Source organism: Ambystoma mexicanum, chromosome 2q, assembly GCF_040938575.1.
Source record: "Ambystoma mexicanum isolate Mex_15411 chromosome 2q, UKY_AmexF1_1, whole genome shotgun sequence".
Classification (NCBI taxonomy): domain Eukaryota; kingdom Metazoa; phylum Chordata; class Amphibia; order Caudata; family Ambystomatidae; genus Ambystoma; species Ambystoma mexicanum.
In genome coordinates, this window is record NC_090924.1 from 745,007,611 (window position 1) to 745,020,524 (window position 12,914).

A 12,914-nucleotide genomic window follows, 5' to 3' on the forward strand; every position below is an offset into this window, starting at 1 on the left:
AAAATTTGACCCCCTGTCCGATACTACCTCCTTAGGAAACCCAAGCCTGGTAAAAATACCAAGGAGGGCCTTAGCCACAGCCGGAGCTGTAACAGTTCTCATCGGAATTGCTTCAGGAAATCTAGTAGCATGGTCTACTACAACAAGTATAAACCTGTTGCCTGAAGAAGTTGGAGAATCAAGGGGACCAACAATGTTGATTCCTACCCTCTCAAATGGTACTCCCACCACAGGGAGAGGCACTAGAGGTGCCACGTTCTTGTATCCACTTTTACCAGAGGTTTGGCAAGTGTGGCACCTCTTGCAATACTTATCTACCCCAGCCCACATTTTAGGCCAATAAAAGTAGAGAGAGAGCCTTTCCTTGGTCTTCTTGAAGCTCAAGTGACCAGTCAAAGGTATCTCATGGGCTAGTTGCAAGAATTGGAGTCTGTTTGCTTGGGGCACTACAAGTCTTTTGTAGTCCCCAGGGGTTGACTCTGTCGGTTCACTATAGAAGAGGCCATCTTTCCAGTGTAACCTATAATTCCCAGATTCTCTTGCCCTTCAAGCTGAGAAGCTGCCTGGTGGCGAAGACCTTCCAGAGTTGGAAATTCTCTTTGTCCCTTACTGAAGTCTGCCCTTTGGGGTCCACCTTCCGCCAGTAACGACTGCAGCTCAAGATGGTCCACAGGGTCAAGATCTCCAATGAGTTCCTGGTCTCCTACTAGATCTGAGTCCTCAGGCTCTAGTTCAACCACACAGGGTTGTACCTCACACTCAGCTGGAGGAGGAATCACAGGTGTGATTTCTGCTAACCTAGGAGATTTCCTGGTTGGCAGCACTGGAGTGCTTTCTGCTGGTTTCTTTTTGGAAGTCTTGGGTTTCCCTTTTGCTTCTGGTTGCTTAGAGATAGCAGTAAGTAACTCCAGTGGAGTAAGAGTGATTTCTTTTTCTATCATCCCTTCAGAAGAGCCCCTCAAGGTCCTCTCCCTTGCAGGTCTGGTAAGCTCCTGCAATCTCTTACTAGGAGGTCTGGGTGTACTTGACACTACTCCCAGGTCTTTCAGATAATTGCCCAACAGCACCCTTCCTGGTACTTCAGATTGTACACTCACAGGTATCCTGACAGTCATTTCATTGCACTGGATGAGACCTGGTAATTGGGGAAGCATCTGCACAGGCCCTCGAGCTAACTTGGTGAGGCGTTTGGGTGCCTTAGCAACATCCTCCACCTTGAAAAAAGATGTGTCCACCACAGTTATGCTGGCCCCAGTGTCTCTAATGGCAGGAGTCACCTGACCATTGACTGGGACACTGTCTTTACAATACTCTTTATTATTAGGAGGGATAGAATTATACACATCTAAATTCTGTTGTTCCCACAACCCAAGAGATACTAAAGATACACTAGCTGAGACTCCAATGGGATCATCAGCTAGTAGTTGAAAGTTTCCACTGGCCATATGTACTTCCTCTTCTGGAGCAAAGGCTAAGGAAACAGTGTGGGCCCCTGAAGGTTTACCCTTACATCTCGGATCCCCTTTCACATGGTCAGTTGAGCCCCAAACATAACATTTTCCAAATGTCTTTTTGAATGGTGGCTTGCTCTAACCTCCTTCTGGTCTGGGACCAGAAGGTACACTAGCTTGATTAGGTTTCCCTGGTGGCTTACCCTTAGAATGTTGTTTGTGGCCCTCTTTGGAATTGGAATTATTGGTATTCTCTTTGTTGTCTTTCTTTGGCTGCTTTCCCTCATCCTTTTTCTGAGTTACCCTTGAGTCCTTGTGAGTAGCCCTGTTGGCAACCCACAAGTCAGCAGCCTTAGCCAGTTTCTTAGGATCTAACTCCTTAGAATCAGCTAAGTGCTGTCTAGCTCAGGAGAGCCGGCATCATAGATAGACTCCATCATAACAAGATTTCTCCTTCCTTCATAAGTGTTAACTCTATAACCCTTAATCCATCCCTCTAAGTTCTTCAAACACTCATTCACCCAAGTAGCCCAAGGGGTACTATCATGCTTTTTGAAGGTCCTAAACCTCTTAAGGTACTGGGAAGGAGTCCTCCCAAATCTAGCTATTAGAGCTAGCTTTACACATTCATAATCCTTTCTATCCTCCTCCCCCAACTGCATTACCACATCAGATGCAACAGGGGGGAGCCTAGAGAATAACCAGGGGATCAACTGATCACCTGTGATATCCTGGAGCCCATGATTATATTCAAACATAGCAAGCCAATCTAATACATCCAACTTAGGTTCATACATACCCACAGTCTCTTTAGGCATCCAGGGTCTTTTTGGACAGGAAGATCTAGAGGATTCGGGGAGAGAAACATTTTCCAAAGATAATTTCTTCATCTCAAGCTCATGGTTGAGCTCCATTTCTTTGAGCCTTAGTTCTTGGTGTCTCTTTTCAGTTTGGGCACTAATTCTTTTGAATTCAAGTTCAAGTCTCATTTTTTCTAGGGAGATAAATTCAGGACTTAATGTGGGTCCTGGTAAGGGTCCAGTAGCTACCGGTTGAGGCCCTTGAGCAGGCAGAGGACCAGAGGGGGTGACAAAGTTATCCTCCTCCTTCCTCATCTGTCTCAACAATAACATCTTCAACATTATCCTCATTACTGTTTGCCACATTTGCTGGAGTAGTGGGCACTACAGCACCACTATCCAGACTCTGTTTCTCTAACAGTCTATCAATCATTTCTTGTTTCTTGCCTTTGACAGGAAGACCTTTCTGTCTACCCAGATCCCGTAAATAATCAGCAGTATTAGTAAGGAGGGTATCCTGGCTATAACTTTCCATAATTTTGACTTTTGTTAAAATAACCTTTTGTGATTGTTAACCTTGTGGTTAGTTGCACCAAGGCACTAGTAACACACTAAAATGTCAATCCAATACTTTTATCCTCACCACTGTACACCAGTGTTAGGCAGAATCCAGGGCAGTTCCCTTAGGGAGCACTACCCCAGATTAGGACTACAGGTGAGAGCATTAAATCTCCTTTGGTATCAGTCTGTACCACAAAGATCTAGTTGGTAGCTGTGGCTGAGCAGTCAGACTTATCTCAAGAGGGAGATGAGCAGTATTCAGGGTTGACATAATAGGTAGTACAGTACTATGGAGCAAGGAAACACTGACCAAAATGTTGTATTAAAAAGAGAATATATATTTATTTTATACACTTCTAAGTCAACACATAGATCACAGTTAATAAAGTAAGTTAAGTTTAGTCAAAAGAAAAGCATATACAACTCCCTATTCAATTGTAGACAAGTTTGCGGTAGAGTGAAAACAGAGCAAAACGGCACAGTGAAAACCAACTACAAATGGCACTCTAACAATTAACTGAAAGGGAGGGAAAGTACAAGTTGAACCAAAATATCTTCTGGCACCCCCTAGGAACACCTCCCTGAAGTTTTGTGAACAAGTAATGCACAGTAACACTTTAACCAAAAGACAAGTGGGAAGGAAGAGGGGTTTAGAAGATGCAGGTGCATCAACACATTTCTCATTGAAAACTAATCTAGTGAGAGCAGATCTAACAAATCAGCCAGAGTAAATAGACCTGAGCCAGAGTCAGTGGTACAGGACCAAGAGCTTAGGAGCAAAAGTGTTCTTGTAGCTGCAGTCAAGTCTTTAATAGAAAACTTTTGAAGAGGTAGATGCAAGGCGAAAGACAATGTTGAGAGAGGGCGGCCGACCCCACAAGTAGTTAAAGGATTTAATACACCTTTAGGGCTACCACGGAGAAAGGGTGGCCTGGCGGAACAATGTACATTAAATGTGAAGAAGTGGCTCCTGCGCTGGCGGTTGTTGGTAGTTCCTGCAGGTCGAGGGGTCCAACAGAGGAAGAGAGGCTCTCGTCGTGGAGGAAGGTTCGAGTCGCTGCACTACCCAGGGATGAAACCAGCCGCGGTGCTGCCAAACAAAGTTTAAAAGGTACGCTCCTTTTAATCACGGTCTGGGTCGATTGCTGCCTGGCTATCCGGCCTTCAAGTGCGGGGCACTGTCGAGTCGACCAAGGCAGGTCCGAGGATGCAATAGGTGAACTGGTTGACCCCACCAGCTCAAGGGAAGGAGGCTCCTTCGCTGAAGATCTCCTCTCGTTGTGTGGAAGAAAAGTGGTGAGACTATCCGGCAGGGCTTCACCGGTGGTGTAGATGCTGAAGATGTCTCTGGCTTCTCTTCCCTTCGGTTCCGTAGTTCCAGTGGCGACGTCTTGCTCTTCCAGTCCTCAGGACCCTGCTTTTATGCAGAAAGAGACCCATTCATACAGCATAGCTGTGACTCACACAGTGCCGTGGTGTTCTTGGCGGGGGACCCTCCAGCCTATCAGGTTAGAGTGCGACCTGAGTTGCTGTGGCAACTCTGTCCGGGGGTTGTACTCCCCCTCCCAAACAACAGACCCACCCCAGACTCAGTGGCGCCGAAAGGAGGGCTTCTTGGCAGAAGCCCGCCAAAAGGACGAACAAAGGATCCCCGACCTGGGTTAGGAAAATGGAGTAAGACTCGAGAAAGAAGTTTTATCAAAGTTCTGGCATTTAAAACCTACTGGAGTAAAGTTAATAATAGAATAAACCGGCGGTATGTTAGAGGCCGTCACAAAAAGTGGTAGCCTCGAACAATGGGAAAATCCCATAGAGAAATATTTGCGGTCGAATATAAAAGGTAGTAACCACTGCCACCAGCCAGAAACTTTGTAGAGGGGGACTTTAAGGTACCCTCTCGAAAATGAACATAGGGGAGAAACTATTAACCCCTTCCAGTACCTCCATATTAAGATGGGGTGTACTGGTTAAGCGCATAAAAATCGACTAGTAAAGTCAATGGGGACTTTACACGCCCTGGGAGACAGTAGTCAGACCCAGGCTATGGAGTCTGTTTGGGGGTCGCTACGACACCCCTGTGTCACTGCACGGAGGGTGCTGTGTGACACATGTGCATAAAGATGGTTCCTATGGCGGAGAGAAAAGATCCCATAGGCATTAAACACAAAAATAGCCTAGAACACACATTGCAAAAATGCCTAAGTGTGGGAAAAAGAGTCTCGCTCTTAGCAGGTAAAAAGAAACAAACCCTTCAAATCCAGCAAAGCTGCTGGGGGACTTTATAGGTAAGGGAAATTAGCCATGAAATGAGAATTCTCCCTAACAACGTTGTAAAAATGGTTGTGCTGGACTGTGTAGAAGTGGTTGGAACAGCACAAGTGACCTGATATGCGTCCGGTACTATATGGTACCTGGTTTGTGATCATTGCTTAAAATGTGGCTGTTATGGCTGTGGGGATTGGTTGCAATTCTTACACTGGACATTGTACACTCGCCGAAACAGCAGACGTGAGCTGCCATGCGCACATTATGATATGTGCAAATCATTGACCCTGTTGCACAGTAATGTCTCTGCTTGTGGGGAAAATGAAGAAATTGTTGTGCAGCACCTTGTAGACATGGTTGAACAGCACAAGTGACCTGATATGCGTCCAGGATCATATGGTACCTGGTTTGTGATCATTGCTTAAAATGTTGCTGTTATGGTTGTGGGGATTGGTTGCAATTCTTACACTGGACATTGTGCACTTGCTGAAACAGCAGAAGTGAGCTGCTATGCGTACATTGTTATATGATGTACATCATTGCCCCTGTTGCACAATAGGGAGCCACATGTCAGCATCTGCATTTGCTATGGGTAGGCTCTTATTAAACCCTTCCTTGACAAAACCTTTTACCACATTGGCCTATGAAATGAAGTTATCAGTATCAGAACGCTGTAAAATGTACACAGCCACGCACATACCGGTATGCATAGTCAACACAATGTAATTGAGCAACGTATGTACAAATGTGGCCAGGGTGAAGGTTGGCAGGCCCATTTGCAGCTGGGTCTTGCATTACACATGAAATGAGAAGTAAAACATAGGTTCACTAGGGTGTTGAATGTGTGGTGAGGCCCAGCAGTCAGTGATGGTAGACCAATGGCAGAAGGGGAGAACAATGGAGAACACATGAAACTTGCAATCTACACTGCAGTATGGTGTGTTGCTTGTGCTAAGCTTGTAGACCTTTCCATGAATGGGTGGGCACCTTGCATTGGCAACAGAGTGCTTTGGGGGTGAAGTAGGTTTTACAATACTGTCTTCGATGTGCGGTTTGAGATCATTGCATAAAATCTTATTTTTATAGTTGTTGGGATTGGTTGCAACTATTACACTGTGTAGTATATGCATACACCTGATGGAGTGCCGACTCTTCCAGTGTGTCCTGTGGGAGAAGTTCTTATGTACTGGATGCTTACAAGTGGCTACGGGTGACCTGCATGTACCTGCCCACTTCTTCACCTGCATAAGTCTGTTAGGTTGAGCTGGGTGTGGGCAAGGGCAACACTGTTGGGTGTATGCCAAAAAGCCTGTAGCCCGTAGGCTAGTCACTGAAGAGGCTACGCTTGCTCAATAGCACGCCACCATAATGCTGACATGCACTTCTAAGTATGCATGTCTCCACTGGTGTCGTTGTTGCAAAAATGGTTTTGCAGGACCTTGTAAAATGTGCTTGAACAGCACAAGTGACCTGATATGCGTCCGGTACCATATGGTACCTGGTTTGTGATTATTGCATAAAATGTTGCTTTTATGGTTGTGGCAATTGGTTGCAATTATTACACTGTGTAGTATATGCCTGGACCTGATGGAGTGCTGAATCATCCAGTGAGTTTTGTTGGGAGAAGTGCTGAAGTAGTGGATGCTTAGAAGTGACTAGGGGTGACCTGCATGTTCCTGGACAATTGTTAACCCGCATAAATCTGTTATGTTCAGCTGGGTGTGCCCAAGGGAACACTGTTGTATGTATGGCAAAACGCCTGTAGCCCGTAGGCCAGTGACCGACGAGACTAGGCCTGCTGAATAGCACAACACCATAATGCTGATATGCACTTTTAAGTATACATTTGTCTGCTGGTGGTGACGTTGAAAAAATGGTTGTGCAGGACCTTGTAGACGTGGTTGAACAGCACAAGTGCTCTGATATGCGCCCGGTACCATATGGTAACCATTATGGCACCACCTTGCACATTAGGGAGCCACATGGTGTTACTTGTGGTTGATATAAGTTGCTTTTTGCACCACCCGTCCTGTGTTACGTTTCTGGATTGTGGTATATGGGATATGTTCTCTTTCATGAGGCCATTATGTTGTGCTGGGTGTAGATAAGGGCTCCAGTATTGGGTACATGGCCAGGGGCTGTAGGCCGTTAGTTATGCACCCTATCACTTGAGAACAGCTAGCATCCCATATTGCAGACATGTACAGTTGCCTCTGTTTGTCTCAGAGGATGGTGACTTTTGAAGAATGGGTGCAGAGAGCATTTTACTCTTGGTGGAACAACCACAGTGAGGTGCTATGCATTCGCAAGCACATGCTGTAGGTAATTGCACATTAGGCTGTAATTTGGCCACTGCTGCAGGTCGGGAGGTGTTTCATACACAAAAGCATGTGTGTCTTGATGTGCAGTGCTAGGATGTTCAGCACCGACTATGACAGCATTAAGGAGCAACATTTCCACTGGAGGCAAGGAAATGGCTTGTTTTGCCCTCCATTGCCAATGCTGCTTTGTTTGCCACTCTGCACGCAGCATTACCTATCCTGTAGAACTGAGGAGAGGGGAGCAGAAACGTATCGAAAGACATAAACTAAAACATTGTAAGCAAGCATGTAAAAAAAAAAGTCAAAAATAACCATTTATTTTCTGAGACAGTACTACAGACCCAACTCCTTATCCTGTTGTAGCAGATGAGCAGAAACAGCAGATGCAAAGAGAAAGACTTTGAGGTGCTTCCGGCCCCGGCACTGGTTCCCCTCAAGTGTCAAGGAGGCACAGAGCATGTTGCGGAGGGGCGGCCAATGGAGAAAAAGCACATCCACCAGCAACTGGTTTTTGTAGAAGCGTGTGACCCTGACTGAGTTGGAGACGGATGAGGGAAGAGCTTGCGCACGCACATATATAGGGAGTTAGATTTGAAGATATTGTGGTCCAGGGGCCAGAAGGCCTTCTGCATAATGTATAGTCTTCTCCTTTTACTGCCTGAAGGCAGTGGGAGCTAATGGCGACATTTTGGTGCAGGAAAGACCACCCCAAGTGGAGCACTCCTCTTCTTGATGCATTGCAGAGGGCAGAGAATGCAAGGCGGTACATTTAAAAAGATCCTGCTGTAATAGTACAGCCTACCCAAAAGTACAGCTGTGCAGACAATGATCATTTGGAAAATTCTTTTCACTGGGTACGGTACAATGAATGCTGGTATTCAGGCTATTTTTGTACACTTTATGTAGGAGGTGGGTTAGTGGGGAAAACATTTTGTACCATTGTTGTAGGCAAAGCAAGGAAATGCTGTGTCGATATTACACTGTCTGATATGGGTCAATGAGAACGTTGCAAGCACATTTCACTAACGTGCCATTTCATGGTAGAGGATGGGGAAAAAACAGTATGCTTCTAAAGACTGTAATGGCCGCTCAATGGCAGTTAATGTGTGCAGAGGTACTTACAGCACAGTAGTACGCATAGCATAGTGCAGAAACATTTTTGGTACCTTAAATTGGTGATAGTGGTTGTGCAAGTGGATGACTGTAGATGAACACATTTTGAAATCTGTTACTGAAATTTCTACTGGACGTGCTGGCGCGGGACTGTACAGTAGCAGGCTCATTTTCTAACGGTACCTATGAAGTGTTGTGCAGAGCAGCCATTGTTAGATGGTAACGTCTTGGATGGCATTGGTAGAATCGTGTGTGCCCATTTGCCCGTATCCAATCAGGTGGTGCTGGACAAAAGGCAGTGGAAAGGGAAAAGGGACTGGTACTGTTTCATGGGGTGCGGCCATCTTGGTACTTTGGGAACCGCACGTGCGAGAGTGTGCGCTTTTTATGTTGTTGTCCAATGAACATGGGAGTTTCGGAATTGTCCAATCAGGTACTGTGGGTGTAGTTCACTGGAAGGGGCGTTCACACTACTGTACATTATTCTCCGCGTAGTGAGTGAGGCTGGTTGACATGGCGAAACCTAATGTGTTGTCTATAGGTGATGCCTTTTTACTAAATCTGCAGGAGTATGCCCCGGAAAGAAACTTTGATGGGAATTTCATATTGGGAGGAGTGGTCGCATTGTGGAATGGTGTCTAGGAGCGCAGTTTCGTGGACATGGATGCACTTTGCATCCATGTCCTGGCAAGTTTCAATAGAGGCGACGTGATCGTCATTCACTACGGCTGCATGCACATGGGTTACATGTCCTGTTTAGGCTTGTTCCATCAACTAAAGAGGTTGCTAAAGCTAGTGAAGAGACTTTTCCCCCCTGCAAAGGTGTTGTTCTCATCGATAACACCACGAAGAGTGTGGGACACTGATCATGGATGTTGTTCCGAGCCAGACGCAGGATGGTGTCTCATCCAACAGAAGCATGAATACTTTTTTGGCCCCTGCTGGGATGTTCTTCTGCAACAATTACCTCATTAGTTGTGGAAATGCAGAATTTTTCCAACCAGATGGCATTTCTTTGTCGCCCATTGGTAATGTTGTTTTGTTTGCCTGTCTACAAGTTGCAGTAAAGAGTTTAGTTTAACAATGTCCACAAAAGAAAACAGAAAGAAATAAAATGGTAAAGAGGTTCTTCCTGTAGAGGCCTTTACAATATGCAAACTAACAAAGCTCTTTTAAGAGCTGCCTCTTACAACAAACTTCCCCAACCCTGGTTGCACGTTATGCCCCCAAGCTTGCATGCAGCACGAAAGCCACACCAGCACATTTTCAGGATGGCACCGATGGAAATGGGACTATGGAGCCCCAGGGATTGCGCAATAACATATCTGGGCGAGCTGTATACGCAGAGGACTATTGTACAGAACTGATACTGTTACGTGCAGACCTATTCAATGTCATTGGTGGAAGCGTGTGGAACTTTTTAACAGTACGTAATGACGGTGTGCTGCAAAGAAGAAACTGGAAATGCAAGAAGAAATGTTTGTGCTTCATTTGGAGAAGGCCGTCGCCGTACTTGGGTACACGCACATGCGTATCCTCCTTTTTTCTGGAAGTTACCAATGACATTGCGACAATGGGGACTATCGCTGCTGGGGTGTGGGTGCCACTGAGGCCCGTCAATAATTTTTTCCACTAGTGTGCTTACCTAAGTACAGTGACATGGCTGGTCCCAGTTTTAGACACACTGTAGGTGAGCAGATGTGGGGCACCATTACTTGCAGGGCAAACTTATGTGCCGCAGTTTGTTGCTCAGAAAAGGCGCAAACATATTACACAGTACTTCTACAGTGTGCCATTTGGGTGGATTGTTGTGGAGAATTTTGACCCGGAAAGCAGCCGTACATTGTTCGGAAACATGCATTGTGTTTGTAAGCCTGCCCTTTCCAAAAAAATACTGCATACATTGCTGAACCTTATGCTTTGCTGCTGTCAGAGAGTCTGGCTTCTGTTCCCGAAATGAGGGCCCACACGCCACTGTCGGTGTAGTCGCCTGGTCACGTTGGCACTGGTGTTGTAACGCAGCTCGAAAGGCAGATCCGGCCACTTTTAGGATGACGCCTATGAAAATGGGACTGTACAGGCACAGGCATTGCGAAAGTCCATTTGTGGCTGCGGTGTGTACGTAGAGGGCTGTTGTAAACAACTGATACTGTCACATGCAGTACTCTTCAATGTTATTGGTGGAAGCGTGTCCAACTTTTTAAGAGTACGTAATGCTGCTATGATGCAAAGAAGACACTGCAAAGGGAAAAAGTAATGTTTCAGCTTCATCCAGATAAGGCCATTGTTATCCTTGGGTACACGCAGGTGCGTATACTCCCTTTCTCTGCAAGCTACCTATGACATTGGGACAATGGGGAATTTAGCTGTTGGGGGTATGGGTGACAGGAAGGGACGTTTATAATTTTCTCCACTACAATTCGTATTTAGCCAGAGTGAAATGGTTGGTGGTAGTTGCAGACGCATTGTAGGACACCACTTTTAGCCATTGCGAAAAGTGAAATAGACCCAATTTCTTCTACTAATGGTTTCAAGAGACATTCTTTTACCCCAGCCTATGTAGGCCTGTCACATGCATTTGTGACATACTGCTGAAGAATATTCAGAGACCCCCGCAGTGTTTGTGTACCGTATGCGGTCTGACTGATTGTATAGAAAAGTGAGAGACATTTTATGAAAGTCGCTAATGCAGTTTCTACAGACCCCCACTACTTTGTGCATCTTGTGAGGTCCGAGTGAGTGTCTAAGAAAAGTCAGTGCTCTCTTATGTGATCCTTTATGTACCTTTCACAAACTCCCACTACTGTATCTGTTCCTTGTGAAATCGCATTGCCTGTGTAGGAAACTGAGTGATATATTATGTTTTTTATTTTTTTTTATTTACTTATTACGATTTTTAAAGCGCAATAGCAGCCCAAGGTCATTGAGGCACTGTTGCATCACATTGTCTTCGCTACATAACCTTGTCTTAGTTACATAGGGATACTTGGCTCTTGGTTACAGTGATATAATTTCATAAAGACCTTATGCATAATCCAATCATTTAACCAATTGGAACACACATGAACACAATCAATGTACAAAAGAAAAGCAAATTTAAAGCATAAATTGTCCTAACAAAGAAAGTCCTTGCTTACGGCCACCAAGGAAAGAAGTATCTCCTTTCTCTCCATCAAAGAAACATTGGATAATGAAATCAAGTCCATTTAACCATTACAAAAAGCATTGATTTATTTTATTTTTTAATTTCTTTATTGGCATTTGTTAGAAGTACAACAGCAGTATGGTCCAAGTGGTCAACTGCGGCATAGCTTATCTTAGATGACGTATAACAGGCTAAAAACAATTAGTCAACAATAACATGAACATATAACAATAACAGTGGTTGTCTCCATGTGATTTGTGAATCAGTTCAGGGTGAGAGGATTATAGAAAAGTAGGGTAGAAGGGGGAAGGGAAAGATAGGGCAAGGGCAAGCACTTGAAAGTGAGGCCAGGTTCTGATTCAGGCAGTTGCGTGCGGGGGTATCATTGGGGGTGTCCAACTCAGGCAACAGGGAATAAATCGTTAAGGGAGGCTTCTCATCGTCTGAAGGGTGGAGCACTGCCCACGTCATGGCCAGTGCCTGACTTGCTTCGTCGGGGGATTTGGCAACAATGTCTTCCCATGCCATTGTTTCTGCCCCCACCCAATGCTCAAATTCCCTGTGCCATACTTGGAATTGTGGGCCCGCTGGTCTCTTCCATGCCATTGCAATGGTCCTTTTAGTTAGGATGCACAACATGTCCATAAGCTTCACAGTATGTTTGATTTTAGCAAGTCTAGGGTTAGTTCCTAAAAGGAATTCACGAGGTGTCCATTCATATCTAGACATGCCCGCCACCCTGCAGGTTTGTTCAACCTTGGCCCAGAGAAGCCGGACCCTGGTGCATTCCCAGAACATGTGTAGGAGATCTGCCTTGTCTCCGTTGCACCAGGGACAGTTATGATAAGGTTGTTTATTGAACTTCGCTTGTCTGTACGGAGTTATGTAAGTGCAATATAGCACATTCAATTGGATTAGTCGGAACCTGGAATTCCTAGATACTTCCTTGGGGAACGCTAGGGCCCTCTCCCATTTCTTGTCGGTCATTTCACACCCCAGATCCATGTCCCATTTAGATTTCAGATCAGAGCTGCAGGGATTAGGCCTATCCATTAAGAGACCGTATATTTGGGACACCGGTTTCCAACCCTCCCCCAAGTTGTACAGTAATGTTACAAAGGGATTTGCCTCTGGTTCCTCGAGCCATGTGTCCCATTTGGTTTGCGCCATTCTGCAAATCCTTTGGTACCACAGGAATTGGCCCCTATGTATGCCATCTTCAGATTGCGAGGAGGAGAAATCCCGGAAGGAGTCGTCC

At 45.4% G+C, this 12,914-nt stretch overlaps 1 protein-coding gene across 1 annotated transcript in view; it reads left to right on the forward strand.

Annotated features, from left to right (window-relative positions):
- The window catches only part of UBE3C (ubiquitin protein ligase E3C), a 2,658,557-nt gene that overhangs the window by 1,708,078 nt on the left and 937,565 nt on the right, over nucleotides 1–12,914 (forward strand). The window lies entirely within an intron of this gene.